The 15,000-nt window shown below is 29.6% G+C and overlaps 1 protein-coding gene and 1 long non-coding RNA gene across 6 annotated transcripts in view; one reads left to right on the forward strand and one right to left on the reverse strand.

Moving 5' to 3' along the window:
* The window catches only part of LOC137616399 (uncharacterized), a 536,300-nt gene extending 533,265 nt beyond the window's left edge, over window positions 1-3,035 (reverse strand). The window contains exon 1 of the long non-coding RNA XR_011039425.1: window positions 2,883-3,035. This is a non-coding gene — a long non-coding RNA (uncharacterized lncRNA). The remainder of the gene's footprint in view (window positions 1-2,882) is intronic.
* LOC137616396 (mucin-17-like) overlaps window positions 1-15,000 on the forward strand; it is a 436,827-nt gene that overhangs the window by 141,509 nt on the left and 280,318 nt on the right. The window lies entirely within an intron of this gene.

Below are 15,000 nucleotides of genomic sequence, written 5' to 3' on the forward strand. Positions count from 1 at the left end.
TATTACGTACACTTCTTCACACTTTGTACCCTGAAGAAGTGTACGTAATACACGAAAGCGCTTGGTACCTGGTCTTCTCCTTAACTGTTTCTTGTGGATTTAACACTTTAATATATATACATATATATATATACATATATGTATATGCATATATACATATATATATATATATATATATACATATTTATACATGTATATATATATATATATATATATATATGTATATATATATATATATATATATATATATGTGTATATATATATGTATATATATACATATATACTGTATATATATATATATATATATATATATATATATATATATATATATATATATATATACATATATACATATATACATATATATATATATATATACATAAACATATATACATATATACATGTACATATATATTATACATATACATAAACATATATACATATTTACAAATACATATATATACATATATTTACATATATATACATAAATACATGCATATAAATATACATACATATATATACAGTATATACATATACACATATACACATACACATATATATATGTATATATATATGTATATATATATATATAGAGAGAGAGAGAGTATACATATATACATACATATATATATACATATACATACATATATATAGTATATATGTATATATATATATATATATATATATATATATATATATATATATATATATATATATATATATATATATATATATATATATATATATATATATATATATATGTATATATATTATATATGCATATATATACATATATATATACACATACCTATATATAATTATATGTACATATATATTCACATCTATACATTATTACAATATATATATATATATATATATATATATATATATATATATATATATATATGCATATATATACATTATATATGCATATATAAACATTATATATACACACATATAAATATACATATATATGTATATGCATATATGTATATATACATATACATTTATATATATAAATATATAAACATATATATACATATATATACATATATATGCATATATATATACATATATATACATCTATATACATATGTATATATATATTTAAATATACATATATACATTATATATACATATACATTTATATATATATATATATATATATACATATATATAAATACATACACATGTATTTACATCTATACATACATATACATATATATATATATATATATATATATATATATATATATATATATATATATATATATATATATATACAAATGTATACATGTATAATATATATGCATATATACATACATATATACATATATATATATATATATATATATATACATGTGTATATATGCATAAAAGTATGTATACATACACATACATAAAGGTATATATATATATATATATATATATATATACCCATATGTGTATGTATACGTAGGTGTGTGTTTATATGTATTCATGTTTATATATATATATATATATATACATATATATATATATATATATATATATATACATATATACATGATATAATATTATATAATATAATGTAATATAATTGAAAAGGTTGGGGTTGATGATGGGCTGAGAATGATCATAGCTTGAGAACAGTTACATGTTGGGAATGATGTAAGCTAAGAAAGGCTGAGCGATAAAATATGAATGGTGATAGGTTAGAAACGGTGGTAGACTTGGAAAAGCCTTACATTGGCAACAGTGATAGGTTAGTAATGGTGATAGTCTATTAACAATGATAGATAAGGAATAAAGAATAGCTGAATACAGTGACGGACAAAAAATGGTAACAAGTAAAAGTCGGAAAAATATAAACCTATGTTACTTTCCGATTTACTAGAAATGTCCTTAAAATCAATGTAAGATGATGTTCCATGGCTGTTGCCCAAAACAATTCCCAACAGATCCAGATTCTATGATACATCAATTTCTCCAAATACACGAACTAGTATTTGCTAAATTGGTTACCCTGTGTGTCGAGACCTGACAATCTTTATGTAAACCACTCATGCTTGCTTCCCCAGCATTTTATATTAAAGATGTAGCAAAATGTATAAATAAATTTACTCCCACAAGTACCCGTCAACAGTTAATGGGCCAGAAACAACGTTCCAATTCAAACATTAAGTCTTCCTCACCTTTACATCGGTAAATACGTAATGTATTTGTTACTTGTCCATCACATTCTTATACAAAAAAAAAAAAAAAAAAAAATAACGCCAAAACATTTAACCTCCGACCACATCTGAAGCAAAATTAATGTTGGAATAAAGTTTACATTCAGTTTTCCCCATTTTCAAGCTAAAAACCAGTTATCCTTCAGACGAAGTCGGTGCAAACAATGAATGCCTTCTAAAAAAAGGTAATTTATATAATAAGTAGTCGACAGTCAAAGAACAAAACAATTGACCAAATTTTGAGGTCGGTAACAATATTAAAGATACAAAAAGGCAGAATTGTGCAACAAGGCCAAGATTTTTTTTTCTGGTACTGTATATGAAATGATAGAGTAAAACAAATGGTACAAGAAAGCAATCAAAATATCGGTGAACTGTTAGTTATGACAGACAAACAGGGAGTAGATTACGTAGTTGTTTTATAACCCTCTTATCGGAGCAAAATATTTTCTAGACTAACCACTAAACGTCAGAACTGAGCATACATAGAACAACGGACTTTCCACTCCCTTGAAACCAGGACCCATACAATCACTGTTAACTGTATGGAGTCTGCTGGAAACCGAACACACTTCGTGATTAAAAGACAAATGTTAACCCTTACACGAGTGGACCATATTTTCCTGACTCGACCAAACACAGAATTGTAATTCCTCAATCAATACATACCTTATGAGCTACAGAATGACATTTGAATTTTTGGTAGTGAACTTCTGTTTCTCCAGTTCCCTTCGTCCAGAACCTAGGGTCTTGCTTTCGCCGAAGCACTAACAATTGTCTCCACGAGCGTACAACCAGACACCACAAAACACTTTGGACAAATGTTTGACAGCTAGAAGGAATTTGATGGAAGAAAGTATTTGTGGTGTCCTGCTTCTAATGAGTGTTGTTATGATTTCTCTCTCGTTACCGAGACAATTGGGTATTTATAACATCAGAAATTACTCTCGCGATCAGCAATGCTAAATGCCTGCACGTATTACACAAAAATCATAAATAAATCCACAACCATCGCTTGAAGACTGTACAACTTTATTAGTACCGATAAAAATGTATGTTATATTTTCTGTCGCACTTTGCTCTATTGTAGCTATAACGTTGAAGAGCTCAAACTTACTAACCAGATTATTTATGCGGTAACTATAAAAAATGTAATTAATATTACGCGAAAATGTTGATGGTGAAAGGTCTCCAGAAGTCAATAATTTGAAAAAGCTAATATAATGAATTATGGAATGTTTAAACTACATTTAAATTTGTCAAAATAAAGTTATATTTTAGAAATAGTGATTAACCTTTACCATGAGGTATATTTTTACATAATAGCGCGTAGGATATATTATATTATATTATATATATATATTTATATATATATATATATATATATATATATATATATATATATATATATATATATATATACATATATATATATATATATATACATATAAAATTATCATTTAGAACAATAACAAAATGATAATTAGGGCTTTCAAACGCTTATTAAATTTGTGCATTGTTATGTCTCAGTTGGAACTGGAAAGGAATATAGTAAATGACAAAGTAATAACCTAAGACTATTTACTCTAAATCAATAATTTTTCATAAAATCTACAACACATGGTGTGGAGGAGCTTACTTAAGGTCGCACTTACTGAAAGAGTAAATGTTTAAAAATGTTCTGTACATTATCATTAAGAACGTTTTTAACTTATAATAGTATTCATAAAACGAATACCAAGCCAACATTACTGTATGCAATTTCAAAGTATCCATATTTTTGAATCAGGAATTCAATAAATTGCCATATCTGAAATATTATACTGCGATATAATTTGCAATAATAACAACGGAAATTTTAGTTAGGAGGTCAATGCAAGAGAACAACAGAGCTTTACTAAACCGGAACTAGCAAGAGAAGCGGAAATTTTAGTACTAAAATTATAAGATAACGCAAAATAAACAAGTACCCAAATGATTGTGAAGGCAGTACATTACATATCACAATTAACACTTTAAAATATATTTGATCCAACCTTTATTCTCTCATGATAATAATAATAATCAGTTTGAACATAGACACTATCTTCCATAACATAAAAACTAGCTTCAAGAATATATACATACACACACACACACACACACACACATATATATATATATATATATATATATATATGTGTGTGTGTGTGTGTGTGTGTACATATATACAAATAAATAAATATATATGTATATATATATATATATATATATATATATATATATATATATATATATATATATATATATATACGATCTTGAATATTTATGGTACGAAGGAAAAATATGAAGTTGGTCTTGATAATGTGGTGAACCTTGAATATCGCTAAACATGACATAGATGTCACTATCATAAACTACTATTCATGATTCTGAGTTAAGGAGTTTTAATTTGTTTCTTATTTTCCCTTTTTTCATAAATGTAAACACAACTCACCTACTTTAATCAAAAACATAGTTTAACTTATCGAGAGTTTATTTCCTATTTATACTTCTATGCTGTCAAATACATTTAAGGATTAACGCCATAAAAAGGCTCTGGTAACAGCAAACTCCTAATATGAAATTTACTACAATAGTATTTTTATATAATTTCTGGAAACAATAGCAGTCTCAATTCAGATAATATATGACATACAAAAGCCCAAGGTATAATAACAATTATGTTAAGAATAAACGTATAATGACGTATAAATGTGTCATACAATTTATGCAATAAGTAAACGTAATATATTGGAAAATAAAAATTCCAATCAACGGCAATATTGCATGAAATGAAATAACACATACAAATAGTTTCTTTTATAACATGTTTATCAATTTCCCATCAGAAATAAGGTACAAAGACTGCAGTAATTAAATATTCATATAGTTTTTTGTCATATAATGAAATTCGTACAATAAGTGATCAGGGAACACACATTTAGCAGAACGATTCAATCACATATGAGAACATTGGTGGGATTTATATGATTGTCAGGTAAAGCGAAAGGTTTTCGCATAATTAATGAAGCCTTTTGATCTGAGAGAGGAACAACAGACTAAGATATGATTAATTCATGGGCGTTAGACGCCAGTTGAAGTTGACTAATGTTTCTGTCTTTAGAAGATTGTCTTTAATAGACATTTGGGAGAATGAAACGCTATATGTAAAAACTTTTACAATTCCGTATTAAAGTTGTCATGTCGAATCCTTATAAAAAGAAAAGTGAGGAAATGTTTCAAACAAAAGATAAAGAAACATATTACAGAATGGCAAATTATTGCCTAGAATGAAGGCATAACTAAAAAATAGCTTCAATTAAATATCTACCATTATCAATGTCTTTATTTATATCCGTACACATTACAAGTAATAAATGCAAAAAAAAAAAAAAAAAAAAAAAAAGGGGGGGGGGAGGTTTAAAGTAGACGAAATACCAATAAAAAACATTAATAATACAATTTGAATTTACAATCACCCCTCATAAACGAAACAATGTAATTCTATATATAAATTCGTATAATAAAATGGAATAGATACCTGGTGGTGGGTTTGGTATGTTGAGTCAGAAAGGAAAAGAAATCGTTACATTAAATTTTTGTTTCTTATCCCTCTGTATTCCGAAAAGATAATTTCAAATCTCTCTCTCTCTCTCTCTCTCTCTCTCTCTCTCTCTCTCTCTCTCTCAACTAATGAGCAATTAAGACACCCCTGTTTAATGTCCTATTATATACGAATCATAAATTGGCTCGCTATTGATTGGGGATTACCATTTAGGATATCGACCTCTCAATAGAGACGGGCTGGTTAAGAGCTATCTGGCTTCGCTGCCAGAAGATTAATCAGAGGCAATTCATATTATTTCCTGGAATACAATACATTTCCAGATATTTGTACAGCTAATGTGGAAAAGGAAAACGCCGTTGATGAAAAACAGGAAATATTGAACTTTGATAGTGTATATGAATATTTGTCATGAGGAAATAGGCTTACAGGTATTTCTTAAGTACTATTGTGCCTTTTGCCTTTGGGAAAATAAAAAAGAATGTGAAAAATAATATACAATACCCAAAAATAAATATTAATTTCATATCTTATTAAACAATTCTAAAATTAATGCTATGCGAAATGTCGTTTGTAATGCATGATGAAGAACACCATTGGCCGTCTCATCACCTAAAGATGAGCTCATGAGATCCTACGACGGAAGACACTAGCCGAGTGATATGCAGCATAAAAACCGTTGTCTGAATGAGAAATTAATTTTGAGGCAGCTCAAGCCTTGCACCACAATTTCCAACTTTTGAGACCATCGACTGAAGTAGAGAAGCCAAGTCGTGGGGAATTGAGGAGAGCGTTGGAAGAAGGAACACGGCACCCAGGCGTCTCTCTTTACGTGTGAACAGGAAGAGGGAACGGGGAGAGGGGGGAGGAGAGTATGACAGTGGTTGGGCCTTTGTTGAAATGTGAAAAATCTCACCACACGGAAAATCTTTTGAAGCTATTTCCAAGGAGCAGAGAAATTGAATTTATGGCTTTAACGTTTGGAAGCAATCAAGATATCAAGGAAATACGAACACTTGAAAAAGGAATCTTTATATATATATATATATATATATATATATATATATATATATATATATATATATACATTTATATATATATATATATATATATATATATACTCATTTACTATTTATCTTCCTTGGGGATTTTCCTATACATAAAATGCCTTCCTGTCATACAGTGGGTTTAAATTTTCTGGATGCCGTTTCCCGTTGGTGATTGCAACTAACAATACAAAGAAGTCGAAGGAAACAAGCAATGCAAAGGAAAAAAAATATGAAGTGGTAGTCTATTGGAAACGCCTTTGCTAGGCAATCTGTTGAACAGGGGTTCGAGATCCTCACCCCCCTCAAGCTTGATAGTAGTTTCTAGTAGTGTTTGCAACCTCACCATCCTTGTGAGCTAAGGAGGGGGAGGGGTTGCGGGAGCCTATAGGGCCTATAGGTATTCCTACTGAGGGGAATGGGACATTTAGCCGTGGCCATCTCGCCACATTCCATTTTACCGTGGACTATTTTTGCCGCAGACCAGTCTCGCCGCATATACAGTATACATATTTTGCAAAAAGGAGAATTATTGCATAGGTCTTCTCAACTAATTTGAGTAATAATATATGATGCTAATTATAAGGGGGAGTTAAGTCAAAATTTGTTTCAAATATTTGTAATTCTATTATCGTCCCTACAAACAAAAGCAGCATCCATTGCCTGGTCCTATCTTGATGGAGAGGGGGCGCTTGGGTGCCGATCATTATGTATATGATTAGTCTCCAGAACATTACCCAATGCCTTGCCTCTGCCATTCATTAGTAACTCTTAAACATATAAAGAGTAAATTCGGAGACGTCCTGACTACAGGAAATCCGAGCTGATAATTTCAACAATAAACGAAAGTATTATGCACAGAAAATTTTTTTATTTCAGCTTCTGAAAAAGTTCGGAAACAAATCACTGGATATCAATGAATGCTTGAACAAGCGAAATTCAAACAAAAACGATGATCAAAAATGCAAATGATACCACATGACTTAGTCCTTTCCTTATGCATACAAATTCTGGGTCATAATGTTGTGTAACTAAAATACTAGCTATTTGGAAACGAAGCGTTCTAATAATGTCCGAAGTAACACATGCAAGATTTTGCGATTTTGCATCAACTGTTCCTCTTTAACAGTCTTGACATACGAATGATGAACTTTCCCCTCAATGTATTTAGTAGTTCATTTATGTAGTATTCAGTCCAGATTTTATCTTGCCGAGCAGCAACTGCTTGCAAATTGCGTTGCAGTTTTGCATAAAGAATTATCATGCCATTTATCCCCGAGTGTTTTGTAGGCTCTAGTTTAACTTTTTTATTTTATTTTTTACGACAGCTTAAAAACGAATTGAAAGGTCGGTTAAGATTTCAATTCGTTAAATATTAAGTATCAAATACTGCAAGCTCTTTTTCGAACGATTTTATAGAGATCACCATTCATTTGTATTTATGATGGAGAGAGAAAGAATATAAATGCGACTATTTTTTGGCTTTAAATTAAGTATTGTGTTGTGTTATTTCCACTGCTCCTGTCTTCCAAACGAAAAAGATTGACAGGGGGAGGGCCCGGGGTAGCAAGGCTAATACATCAGAGACTTTGTGACCCTTCTGTATTTTTGTCACAGCAATATGTCTTGGAACTTGGAAGAAATATTCTGTTATCATTTTGGCTTTCGATTTTCCTCCCTTTAAAGAATGAATCTGTCCGGTTTGTTCTTTGCAGTGCACTCAACTGTCAAACACATACACACACATTATATATATATATATATATATATATATATATATATATATATATATATATATATATATACAGTATGTGTAGATATATATATATATATATATATATATATATATATAGTATGTGTAGATATATATATATATATATATATATATATATATATATATATATATATGTATATATGTATAAATATATGTATGTGTATATATAAGGGTATGTTTACAAATATGTATGTAGGTATGTATGTATGTAGGTACGTATGATATATATATATATATATATATATATATATATATATATATATATATATATATATATATCTATAGATATATGTATATATATATATATATATTCATTTATATATACGTATATATCATATATACGTATATATCATACATACATACATACATACATACATCTTTGTAAACATACCTTTATATATACACATACATATATTTATACATATATACATACAGTGTATATATATATATATATATATATATATATATATATATGCACCTTTTGAATAATATTTTTTAGGCATATATGCATAATTGAACCTAATGTGTGTACCTCTAACACCTCCTGTGTTTGAACGAATTTTCTAGACATAGCCTACTGTAAAGTCGATAACATGAAAAATGGTCAAGGACAAGGCAGTTAGCTGCTACTGGCGAACTTTCTAAAAACACTCTTATATAATAAAGAGCAAGTGTCTAGCTATATATATATATATATATATATATATATATACATATATATATATATATGTATATATATATATATATATATATATATATATATATATATATTCATCCTCACTTACCGTTACTTGTAGAACAAAGGCCTCATATATACATACATAAACACACATGCATACACACACACACACACATATATATATATATATATATATATATATATATATATATATATATATATATACACTGTGTATATATATATATATATATATATATATATATATATATATACATACTGTTTATGTATGTATACATATATATATTTAAATTATATATATATATATATATATATATATATATATATATATATATATATCCTGTCACGCTGAGCGGCATCCCCTCGGAAACCACAAACTGCCAAAACTGTCATGTTGTAGTTAGGATATGGAGAGGAGGTGGGAATGGTTAAATCTCTGAGTGTGCTATCTATCTAAATATTTAGCTGTCATTTTTGACAAGTCGCGATACAGTGATTACCATTCCAATCAACAACAAGCAGTGTATGTATAGAAAGCCATGGAGCGTACAGTGCGTACGTTAGTAGACGCTTGTAGAGCTTTAGAAAACCCTACTGCTGAATAGGCCTAATAATCCTGGATCACAAAGAAGTAACTTCTAGAAGTAAGTTGACATTAGTGTAAATTCTGAAGACGGTAGCTATTACTGAACTGGCGTGACAGCACTGATCGTCACTGGCAATGATACGAATATTGTCAAAAAAATAATAGATACTTGAGACCTTACTACCAATATGGAAACTTTAGATTGATTCAAAGATAAAGTAATAGGAAATCAAACTTTTACCAGATGTCGCATGCATAGCAGGCCAAGGGAGCGTTACGTTTAAGAATTTATAAATAAACGAGAAGGTAGATTTTCTAGTTGTATCTTTATCAAATCTTTTATGCAGTGTTTAATCCTCAAAAGAAAAACACGATCTAATATTTCAACCGATTCTAATATACATCGGTATATTTCAAAATGATTAGCAATACGCCTTCCCTTTTCTTTACACAGCACTTACAAATACTTCCCTATGTTGTATAAAAGAGACGATTATCGCAATAGATGCTAATAATGCAATATACATTATTTCCCATTATTTGTGTCCTTTACTCTTACATTAACTTTATGAAATTAGATACTTGGGCACTACGAGACAGTTTTGAAAGGTTGTAAATTAATAACTGGACCATACAGTTACTGCCTTTGACAATATTCATGTTTACATCATCAAGTCACATCGATCTTTTTACTATTACATCAATTAAATTATAGAAGCCAAAACGAGTAAACAAGAGCCTCTAGATGAATGACATGATGAAATCAAATTAGGCCTCCCTGAACTCGAAATTGAATAACTTTTCTTTTGACTTCTCCCAACAACAATGTCTCTCTTCTTTTTTTCCTCTATAACTTTCCTTTTGTATTCAGATTTTCCAAAGTCAGCCCTTGTTCCCCCGTCACGTCTTCTCTCCCATATATCGCACTCTGTTGAAAATGTGTTTTTGTTTCCTCATTTACGAGCAGCGCCCGTGGCACTGGTCAGGGAGCATGTAATGAGGCTTCGTCTCTGGGTCCTCTTCATTTCCTCCGAGAGAAAGAAAAGTTATTTCGTTGGTTCTATTCGGGGAGTCTCTTGTTAACTCGGGTTAGTATTAGGGAAAGGGAAGGGGAAAAAAAGCTTTATATTGTCTCTCAAAATTTTTGAGGTAGTCTTTATAATTTTTAAAGAAGGCTTTTCATGTCATTGTTCCTTTGTGTACGCTGTATACTCACACACGTCACTCAAAAATATGCACAAACTATATATTCACGAAGAATATTAATTTTTGTTACGTTGCAATATACATGCATGCATATACATGTGCGTGTTTGCATGCCATAAATTACACGATTCGAAAAGCTAATATCATTCTAGATACCATTCAAGCCTTCCAAAGTTTATTGTCTATGTTAAGTATAAATATACATATGTACCAAACAAATCTGCGAAAAGCGATCATGGTACTCCCTAAGTAGTTAAAAATCCTTGCAGTTTCCCACAAATATTATGATTATAGCATAGGAATTAGAGAAAAGAACACGATATTCAAATGTCAGGAAAGGTGCTTACTCAAGGTGAACACATAATGGAAACGAAAGGAGACATAAAAACGTCATATTATAGACAATTTCTTCGTTTTTCTTTCGGACAACTGGTGATAGAAATAGGTGGGATGAACCTATTGCCTATAATTTTACGTTCTGTCTCCTTTTGCATCAATTACATAAACATCTTATTTCTTCATTGAATATCGCTATAACAACTATGATTGTCATTTTTTTATGTTTATCTGATTATTTACTTGAATCGCGTTTTCTAAACCAAGTTAAAGTTTCAGTATGATAAATGATATTGCTTTCCTTTCATTCATGACTTGATCTTTATAGGTACACGTCCCGCAGCTGCACTAAAGTGATGTTGCCTCTCTTTTTTAAGGAATTACAGTTCCATTATACGAAAATACTTACGCGATGGGCAATATTTGATACTATTTACATTTTAATACAGGACTCCCAATCTCTCGATTTTACCTTTATTGTATTTCCACATATTTGTTTCGAGTCTCCCGAGTTTTGGCATTGGCATTTCATTTTTGTCTTTCACCTTTTCACTACTTCAGTTCTATTTTCCATGTTAGCATCGTTTTTTAAAAAGAAAACTGCACCTTTTAGTAGGAAGCAAAGCTACATTTTCAAAACCAATTTCTTTCATATCTATACATAGATTTTAGTCTGATTCAATCTTTACGCCATGACATATAGTTTTCATTCCATAACGTTTTCAAACAAATGTCTTTCGCTTGAAACCCTTATTATTATTATTATTATTATTATTATTATTATTATTATTATTATTATTATTATTATTATTATTATTATTATTATTATTATTATTATTTCTATAGGCCACGTCTCATTTAATCAGGCTCATTTGTTCATATTTCTCTCTTTTGATCTCTATTTTTTCCGTATTTTATTTTGAACTTCAACATTTTCACTTTCTTTTTGCACATGTAGTTTTATCTGGATCTCCCTGAAGCAACACTTCCTGGTCAATTGATTTACGTTTTATTCACTATACTTTAATTCGAACATTGAGTTTAGAGTTTATGCTAAAGATATATCGTACCGTTTTCTTTGATAACTCGTCTGTTTAGAGTATATAAATCTTCTCTTGAACGTTATAACTGACTGTGTACAAAACAAGAGCATGGAAGCCAGCGGGAAAGATTCAGTGCATTTTAAAAGGAATATCTCTGCTCATTAAGTCTTTGAAAAAACACGAGACTTCCTCATTTAGCGTTACAAAATTTCACTATTAATATCGATAAATATATATTTCGTCTATACAGCTATGTGTCTCAACAAAACATATAATTCAATTGGGGGATCACATGCTAAAATTTAAAGTATTTTAATGTAGTATGGCCAAAGTGGATTTCTGCCTTTGTTGAGGTTATTTTTCTTATTATATGCACACATATTATATATATATATATATATATATATATATATATATATATATATATATACATATATATATATATATATATATATATATATATATATATACATACACACATATATAAAATTATATATATATATATATATATATATATATATATATATATATATATATGTGTGTATATATATATATATATATAAAGTATATATATGATATATATATACCGTATTTTCCGTGTGATAAGACGCACCTTTTTTCACGAAAATTGCCCCCCATATTCACCCTGCGTCTTAACACTTGAGAAAAAGTTGTATAAGGGAGTTTGACACCCTTCAAACATCTAACTATTGACATACAAGTACTCAAACTGACGAGAGATAGAATATAAACCTACAATTATCATTCCTATGTAATAAATTCATTTATTTTTATATTGCACTTCCTTTAATGAAGTACAGTAGCAATTATTTTTTTTCCTTTTTTTTTTTAATCAGCTGATGACTCGCTAACCCCCTTCTACAAGCAAACATGCCAATTAATGATCTTGTAGCAGACAACGCTATGACATAGTTGTTTATGCAGTATACAGTATATCTATTTTCTCATATTTTGTTGATATTTTGTAATAAAGCAATATATAGGATAATGACTTTGTTGCCTGAGTTTCGAAATAATACAAACAGACGTTTGCTGAATACAACCATGAAAAAACTTCTGTTTGTTGGTTGCAGCATTACCAATTTGCAGAAAAGTAACTAGACCTTGAATCACAAACAGTAGCAAAATTATTCCATCTAACAGAATGTCTAGATTTCTTTAATCAATAATTACATTTTGTGTGAAAATTTCCAGGCTATATGAGGAATTTTGGAAATAGTACTATTAACAAAATTTGATGCACCTTTGGTAACGCTGCTTTCATGTAAACAACACTTGAAACTCCAAACACTCTGACTTAACGTGTAGTTGTGGTGGAAACTACGACTGCTTTAGTGGTTTCTTATATGAATATGTAATAAAATTGGGATAATTGGCAAATAGGTAGTTAATATTAACAAACATTTCTTAATTCACCCAAAATAAGAAAAGTTATTGTGCAAGACAATAATCACGGTAGAGTCGTTGACTAGGGATTTGTGCTAAGAAATTTTTTAAATCCTCATTTTTTTTTTCTAAAACTGCCTTGCTAATTTAAGGGTGCGTCTTACCACTTGTAGCGTCTTATGACACGGGAAATACGGTATATATATGTATGTATATATATATATATATATATATATATATATATATATATATATATATATATATATATATATACATATACACACACACCATCCTGTTTCTTCTATTTTCCAAGAAACAACTTGACTCATCTTCCACTAAGTTTAGGAAGCCCTTCCGGTCAGGTTTGTTTTGGTTTCGTAAAATGCAAGAGAGGGTAAAGCAGATGGCGGGTGGTAGGGAGGGTTAACTTGTGCAATTTCATTTATTGCGTCTCTCTGCAAAAGTTACACGTACCTTGCGTTTCTTCCACGATGGCAAGTGGCAGGAACCCTTTTACGAAGTGACCACAGGACTTCCATAATTAAACTCTCTCTCTCTCTCTCTCTCTCTCTCTCTCTCTCTCTCTCTCTCTCTCTCAGTAAACGCACGCACGCACACGCACTTATTCCGTAATGAAATTTTATTTTGTCTACGTGCCTGTCGCTACGGGCTTCATTGTCATCATAAGGATATGTACTTTTACATCATTTGCCTGCCTTTTACATCTGTTTTCCCTGTTGGGGCCCTTGGGCTTATAGCATCCTGCTTTTCCAACTAGGGTTGTAGCTTAGCATTTAATAATATATATATATATATATATATATATATATATATATATATATATATATATCACGCTCAAGGGGAAGAGGGAGGGACACTCTGAAACCACACTCTTTCACAAATTACCGAACTAGCGGTTTGTAGTTAGAAAAGGGGAGAAGTGTGAGAAGGGTTGAATCTGTGTGTGTGCATGTGTGCATGTCTCTCTAAACATATAGACGTTATTGTAGACGGCTGGGTACTCTAGTTAAATATATCATAGGATCACTTTGAAGCTTATTACCATATGATTAACCATAAGTTTAACAAGTAATCATATACTTACT

This window comes from Palaemon carinicauda, chromosome 22 (genome assembly GCF_036898095.1).
Source record: "Palaemon carinicauda isolate YSFRI2023 chromosome 22, ASM3689809v2, whole genome shotgun sequence".
NCBI classification, from domain to species: Eukaryota; Metazoa; Arthropoda; class Malacostraca; order Decapoda; family Palaemonidae; genus Palaemon; species Palaemon carinicauda.